The sequence below is a fragment of the Octodon degus genome, unplaced genomic scaffold (assembly GCF_000260255.1).
Source record: "Octodon degus isolate 3935 unplaced genomic scaffold, OctDeg1.0 scaffold00117, whole genome shotgun sequence".
Classification (NCBI taxonomy): Eukaryota; Metazoa; Chordata; class Mammalia; order Rodentia; family Octodontidae; genus Octodon; species Octodon degus.
The window spans coordinates 8,899,886-8,908,007 of record NW_004524693.1 but is presented as its reverse complement, the minus strand read 5'-3'; positions in this window follow the sequence as shown (position 1 = coordinate 8,908,007).

The window sequence follows — 8,122 nt, the reverse complement described above, 5'->3', positions numbered from 1 at the left end:
GTCTGAGGATGAGTAGTTCCCCCTGTTCTGCAAGAAGGTGCACAGCATGCTCTTTTCCTACTCTTAGCAGATCTCAGTTTACTGCTGGGAAGCCCCTGAGGTAGTCATTGCCGCAGACTTTAAAGTAGGGAACATTGGGTTTGTGGAGCATGAAGAATTCAGGCAGCCAGAGCAGTCCGGGCTAGGAAAAGGGATTTGGGACTTAACAGCATATAAGTAAGAGATGAACCTGCCCAACGAGAGTATATTGAACAAAAGCAGAGAAAAAGGATTGCTGTACTGAGTTATTATAGTCTGTGAGGTAGGTAATAGTGCTTGGGAGTAGCAAGAGTTAGAGCAAGGTTCATGCATTCACTCACTCAATGTTTTCTGAGCGTTATGCCAGATACAGAGTTGGAGAGGAAGTTAAGGATTTAAGAGGCAGAAGGGTTAAGAGGGGATCCCTGGATGGATCCAGATGAAAGAAAAGGGAGGGGTGAGTGCCTGGGCACTGTCTTGCCAGGAGATCACATCTGTTAACACAAAGCTGCATCTGTAACCCAGCCAGCTCTTTCTCCCTTCATCCTCTCCTTTCTACTAACCCCCACAAGACAGGGAGACACATGGTTGCTTCCTACTCCTCTGGATTCCCCCTCCAGTATTTTTTTTGTAGGCACTTAACTACGGTGCCAACAACACCCCTTCTGAGAGCTCAGGCAATCCCCAGGGGTGGGCAGAGGTGGTGGCGGTGGTTGTGCTAGGGAGGATTGACAGCTCCAAGAGAAGAGCCAGAGAAGGCACTGTCTGCCTGTAATTAGCCCCAGCTGCTGTGGTGAGGCAGCGTTGGGGGCCTTGAGGAGTGTGAATGCATGTGTATGAACCCGTGTGCGTGGCGCCTCATTGCTATCACTCTATTTTTCACTGTATTGTATGCTGGCTGCAGCCTCGCTTCTCTGCAACCCCTCCTGTCCCTGAGGATCCCAAAGGACAGAGTGTTCCACAGACAGCACCAGCTTGAATTGCTAATGCTGCTAAGCAGGAGGAAAACAGACATAGGCCCCCATATTTTCTGGATCCACAAGCTCCTGCTCCCCGCCCCCCCCTCCCCGCCAGCATTTCCTGGTGAGTGAAGCTTTAGCAATTAAAATAAACAATACCTCACTTTTGCACAGGCTTTTTGCAGAGTGTTTGCAGTTGCTATACCATGCATTCTCAAACCACCACGAGCAGCAGCATTTTACAGGTAAGGACCCTCAGGCTCAGACAAGGGGTGAGACTTGTGCTCAGTCACTCAGATGGTTGCTGGCAGAGATACCTTTGAGATGCAAGTACCCAGCCTCTTGGCCTGGTGACAAATTTCTAGGAAAGTGCTTCTCCAAGGACCACTGCTGGGTGCTTCTGGCTGCTATTGTCTCTGAGTCGTGAGAACCTGTTAGCTGTGGTCCAGGACCTGCTCCAGCAATCTGTGAAAATACTGAGGATGCTGATAATCACAGCTCCCAAGGCCAGGGTCATTCTGAATGGGTTTATTTAGTGCTTTCCATAGCATGCATGCTTATGGGGAACATATGCCATGGTACAGTACGGCCCCAGTCCTTGAGGATGATAATTTAAATGAGAAAATATTCCTTAATCACCAAGCTAGTCAATTCTAAGGGTTTCACTCTCTTCCTGTACCGAGGCTGTTATCAGCAGCAATCATGCAGGTTCCTGTCTCTCGTTTACCTTAGCCCTAGGGGAACTCAATTTGAGTGTATGGCCAGGGTTAAGAAATGAAGGATGGGAAGACCAGTGTAAGAAGGGAAAAACTAGACATCCTACTAAACATGATGCACAGTATAGAGCAGATATGTTATAAAGTAATAAATATTATGCTTATTGTATGTGTAAATGTATAAGTAAATATATACATAAAGCAATCTCTTTCCATGAATTGACACTCCTATTTAGGTCACCCTCAAAGCCAAATGAAGAGCTTAGAATGGTGTCTGACACTTAGAAAGCAATGACAGTAATATTCTCCCTTTTTATCATCATCATCATCATCATCATCATCATCATCTTCATCTATATGAATGTTATGTACATTATTTATTCCTTCCAACTCTAGGAGGTAGCAGCTATTGTTTTTATCCAAGCTTGCAAATAAGGAAATGAATACTTTATTGTGTCCAAGCCTGTAGATATACAGAATACAAAAGGAACCCTGAATATATGCACAAGCAGCCTTTGAGGATCCCTCCATCTACAGAGGGGATGGAGGTGCACATATACCCTCATGGACCAATGAGTGCAGTAGTAGAGGAATGTATCAGCTTCATGGAGTGATGGCAGTGACTAACCTTGTAACTGGGGGGACCTGGGGAAGGCTGCGCTGATGCAGATTTCTGGTGGATATAGAAGGTTAGAGGGCTTGGCTGGGAGGAGCATCAGAGGACCAGAAGGGCATCCCAGGCAGAGGGGGTGTAGTATTTGCATGAAAGCACATCATTTATGTCCCATGGGTAGGACAATCAGTACAGTGCAACTGCCAGAAGACACTGTATAGCACCAGAGCAGGGAAGGATTGGAAAGCAGAGACGCTAAAGTCAGGTGGGACAACTGAGAGACCAACTCAATTGTTCAGGGCAGAGTGCAAGATGCTCTGAACCAGGCCTGTGGTAGTGAGAACTGAGAGGAGGGGCTGACGTTGGATGCATGTCAATACATAGAAACCACACAGTTTGTCTCACCAGGGGTCCAGGAGGGGAAAATTATAGCAGTGACCTCAAAGCTCTAGCTTGGGCCTGTGGTGACACTTTTAATGGAGGTGGGAAATAGACTATTAAAGAAAGGAGTGACGGAGGCAGCTGACAAGTACAATTTTGAAGTTTGGGGTATGGGGTGCCAATGGAACTTCTAAGTGGACATGTCCAGCAGGGAGCTAGGACTCTTGGCTGAGATCTCAAGCAAGATATGAGAGCTAGGAAGGCACCAGGTCCAAGTGGTATTAGGTGATCCCATGTGACTGGATGGGGTTTTTCCTCTCATTTTATTTCTCCAAGAAATGCAGCTGGGGGCAGAGCTAGGTGAGTCCCAGCATTTAAGGGATGAGGTGGTGGGGACACTGGTCCCACAGTGAGAAGACACCATTCTTCTGGCCCTTCCCAGAAATCTCTACCTTTTCTCCTCAGGGTCACTGTCTTCCTTGTGGGACTGGTGCTTACTGATAAAGGACAGAAGGATGTCAGGGAGGAGAAATGAGGGAAGGAAGCCAGTGAGAAAAGGGAATAAAAGGAGCCAGTGAGAGGGCCATGAGGGAGGGACAAAGGGAGGGAGGAAGGAGGGGAGATAAGGAGCTATGTAGCTCAGTGTGCACAACTCGCATCCACATGGGCCACCAGGCAAAAACAGGTCAGTCATTTCAGCATGCATGTGTGCGTGCACATGTGTGCGTGCGAGTGCGTGTATGTGTGAAGTCTGGGGAGTGTGTTGTAGTAAAATCTACTAAATTAGCAACTGGCAATTTAGGGAAGAGAGAACAGATACCAGCATGACACAGTGACTGCTGGAGCCCTCAGTGACGTGAGGCTGGGACTGGTAGTAACTTTGTAGTGGTGTTTTTTAAGATTCAGTGTGTGCAAACTACAGCCATTCCCTAGGGAGTCCTAAAACTTTAATTAGACCTAGCAGGTCCCAGGGCCAAATCACATAATTGTGTACATCTAATGCAACAAGTTAGGCTTGAGAATCTTAATCATACCCTGAGTATAAGAGATCCCAAACTGCCATCATCCCTCTGAGCCTCTCAGCGAGACTTGACCAGTCACTTCCCCTGACATGTTTATTCAAGACGGCCTTGTTTTCCCTGGAATCTTGAGGACTTCTGTTGAATTCTCTGTTTAAAAATGCCTGGAACTATACCAAAAAAATTTCTGATTCTTCATATACATGAACTCATTTATTTCCATTGAATATTATGGAAGAACTATAGATATAGGTGTGGTTGATATAGATATAATAAAATTCAATGAATATTTAAATAAAATAATATGCCATGCATTTTGTCACTCTTTGTATGCATGCACGTGTGTGTGTGTGTATTTACAAGAATCACAGAAAATGTTTGCTGAGTGCTAAATGTTTTGTATGGTTCTAAGTACATTATAAAAAGGAATCTCTTTTCCTCTTTTTTTTTTTTAACAGTACCGGTAATTGAACTCAGGACCTTATGCTTGCCAAGTAGGCACTTATGCCACTGAGCCATCTCCCTGGCCCCCTAAGAAAGAATCTCGTATTTTTACATAAGCATCAGTTTCCTGTATTACTATCTTGATTATACAGGTAATGAATAAATCACAGAGAAATTAAATTGCTCAAAGACACATAGCCTATGAGTCCTAGGCTGAGTCAAAAAATCATCTATGGCTCCAACTGGGTGGAAGTAACTTGAGTGAGGGCTCTCAATCAGCTTTGTACTTTGGACACACAGCATCACTGCATAAGCCCAATATTTTGCAGTCTAGATCTTGGGAAATCCTTAGTGTTTTTGTGAAGCAGCCTGGAAGGTGAGGAAAGGATCAGACCCCTGCTCCGACAAGCCGGGGTCAGGATTTAGGAGGCATTTCTTCATGCTCTTGGAGAATCAGGCTGTCAGGCTGGAGCTCATGACAAGAATCAGATCCCTGCAATTTTCCTGTCCGCCCCTGCTCCCATCCCACGAGATGGAGGGCAGTGTTGCTAAAGACATGGCCCAAGGAGACCTTTTTAACTCTTTCTTTTGAAGTTTATTTTAAAAAACAAGAAATGGGTCAAGGGTGGCAGGAAGAAAGTGAATTACAGTTTAAGGAAGATTATAAATTTAGATATGGGAGATATATTATAATAAATATTACTTGTAAATGATAGGTTGCATTGTTCTTCATATCTTTAATTTAAACTGTTTTCTTTAGCAAAAGTTTAGTTCTCACTATCTTAAGGAGAGATTTTCAAACATACCTATCCCAGCCTAAACCCAGAGACTCTGAATCTCTGTGGAGATAGTTGCTGAAGTACATATCTTAGCCAACTCCCGGATTGAATTAGTCTGAGAACGTTTCTCTCTTTGTCTCTGAGAAGATGTGGGTCTGTTTTCTGATCCAACAGGTCCTGACCTCTAGGGTGTTGCTTTCTTGTCCCTTTGTGGAGCTGAGCCATGGATCAGGGTGGTCTACTATGCAGAGAGCATGCTGGGGGCATGGCTTCACAGAAAGCTAAGCTCCTTTCTGCCACCACACCCCTAGAAAGAGTGAATTCTGTCTCTCCAGGAGAGGGCAAGCAAGGGATGAGAGGAAGCTGGGGAAAGCCTCCACACCTTCCTGCTCAGACTAGGGAGTTCCCTGTGGGTTTTGAGGGGAGCTGGGGGTCAGCATGCACAGGCTCAGATACCACAGTGAGAGTGACTATGACTACTGTTAATGACATAGCTGCAGTGAGGTGTACAGGAACCAGGTACTCCAAGTGGGATCTGGGACTCCATTCCTTTGTTGGCACTCCCAGGGCTGCTGTCCCCTTCTTGATCTTGCCCACTCAGAAGGAATTTCCTTTTCCCACTGGGAAATGGGCAGCAGGGCTCAGTCTGTGGCATGGCAAAACCAAGGAAAACACTTCAATGTCCTCTGCAGTGTATCCATCTGTTTAGATAGCTGGGGGATAGAGTGAATGCAGAATCAGTGTGTGGCGGGAAGTCTGGGATTGCTTTATTCTAGTGAGATTGGTAAAAAAGTTAAGGAGGGCCACTTTAATTGAAGGAGATGATGGGTCCCTGAAACTCTAGTGCTGTGAGGCCCTGTACTGAGTAAGATCACTTATGGCTCTAAAACAGTCTCAGATAACGAAACATATAGCAGAGATCCAGGAATCTTTTTTTTTTTGAGATCCATGAATCTTAATCATTATCGATTTTCATTAAGTGTTTACTTTCTATTAAGTACTGTGTTGGGCTTTACATGCATTCTTTCCATTAATCTGCACAGCTATATGATAGATACCAGTGTTATATCCACCTTTACAGATGGAGCTCTTAGAGATTATTTGCCTGGCCTTGGCCACATAGCTAGGAAGTAGAAGAGCCATAATTTAAACTCAGGTGATCTAGCTCCAAAACACTGTCCACTATACCCTAGGAAGGAGCCCATATGGACACACAGAATGCTTCATGATTGGCCTGTGGTTCTGTCTAAGCAATCTCCCTTTGCATTTTGCAGCTCTTGATAAAAAAGTGATGTCACTGTATCAAGCATGAATCTCCTTGGCAATGAGCACAATGCCAGTTTCAGAGGAAGGAAAAAGTAAACGGAGATTCTCAAATTCTAACTCTCTGTGTGTTCCTTTCTGTTGACCTCTACTACGAGGCTGAAGTTATATCAGAGTTGAGGAGTGAGAGCATTAGATGTGTTTGATTTTTTTTATACTGAGATTTCTTTAATATTTTTGGGAGCTCTTGTTCAGTGGCTTAGATAACTCAGCCTGCACATACTCTTGCAAGAAATTCTCCTATCTCCTTTCATACTCTAGTTGACATGATTTTCTCTTCTCCTTCTTCCTCAGTTTCTCTAAGTGGGTATTTGTCTTATTTCCCAATTTTGGAGTTTCTTGTTTCATTAAGTGGCCTTGTACCTAATTTTAGCAAGAATAGGAATATCCCTTTTTGCTAACAACAATTATCAGTACTTTCAGCCTTGACCTGGGTCATACTTCCAGGCTTTTGCTCTGAGGCTCAAGTTTATACATATAATGATCTCCCATCACTTCCTTCCTCCTTTTCCTTCTCCCTTCCACCAGAATCTGCTGCCAGGAAGGGATGTGTCCAAGTGGGGCCTAACAAGTTGACCCTCCCATGAGGTTGGCATTTTAACTGATGCCAAAGTTCTGAGTAAAAAGAATTATGTACGTAGGAATTTCCAAGTCCTTGGGAGTGGATAGGGAGAGATTTAAAAGTCTGAGGGAACATTCTTAATTCTCCTGGAATGCCATGAGTTAGACATAAAATTAAGGCTATCACGAATACACAAGGCTTTGACAGAAACCTCCCAAACAATTAATCTCTATGATCCAAACATCATTTTCTCAGAGATTCTCAGCAGGAGGAGGGCTGAGAAACTTAATGAGTTACCAAAGACCACACAAACAGCCAGTAGTCAATTTTCTCCTGAGAATACTTTTGTTCTACAATCTGAGAAGTACCACATTCCGTACTAGAAACAATGCAAATCTTCTTTCTTGACTTCTCCAGCACTGATAACAACGTCATTAAATTCACTTCAGATCCTGCACACTTAGTAGAATACAAATAAGAAGCTTTTTACTTTATCAATCTGAGAAACTGAAGGTAGCCAGCCTTAGTCTAATGAGTATCTCATAATTTTGCTTTGCTAAAAATAATGCTCTGTTTTCCATGATGCTGTGGGAAATAAAAGAGCAAGACATACTTGTCTTGTCTTGTTCTTATCACAACTAAAACATTGTCTGTGTTAGTATGGGCCATGGCAGGCTCTCCAAGTGGTTCTATTGCAAAGGTATTCCCTATTCGCACCTCCAAACAAATTCTGTACCGTAAGCATGGCTTGGTCTTGATGTTTGGAAAAGACGGTACGGGCAGGACCTGGCTCTGCCTTCTTGGGCTATATTGATTAAATCGCAATAATCCTCAAAAGAAAGAACAGAAGAAAGGCTTCCCCTGCCCTTTGGAGCAGCTACTGGAATTAGTTTAGAGAGTGACAAACGAGCCAGAGACAAGGATACTATCTAGTCTCTCCGCAAAGAGGTAAAAGCATCAGAAAGGCTGTGCAGCTATTTTGGTATCTTTCCTTTAAACTAGGAAGGCATTGAAAGGGACCATTTCATTGCATAGCATGAAGCCTCTCCATTGTGATAGCATTTCTAACTGCGTTGAGAATCAACCACATTGCTCTTCCTTTTTTACCATGGGGGAGTCTCGTGATTCTCATTTATACCCTCCCATTTCCAGCATCTTTCACAGTTTCAGCAAATTGCTGAATAAAAGATGGAGAAGTCAGCAGGGGCTGTGCCCACAATAGTAGCTGTAGTTGCATTTAAGAAATTTAAATACCAAGGATACACTTCTCTATCTAAGTTCAGTATGAAAAATCAGGTGCACACAGCA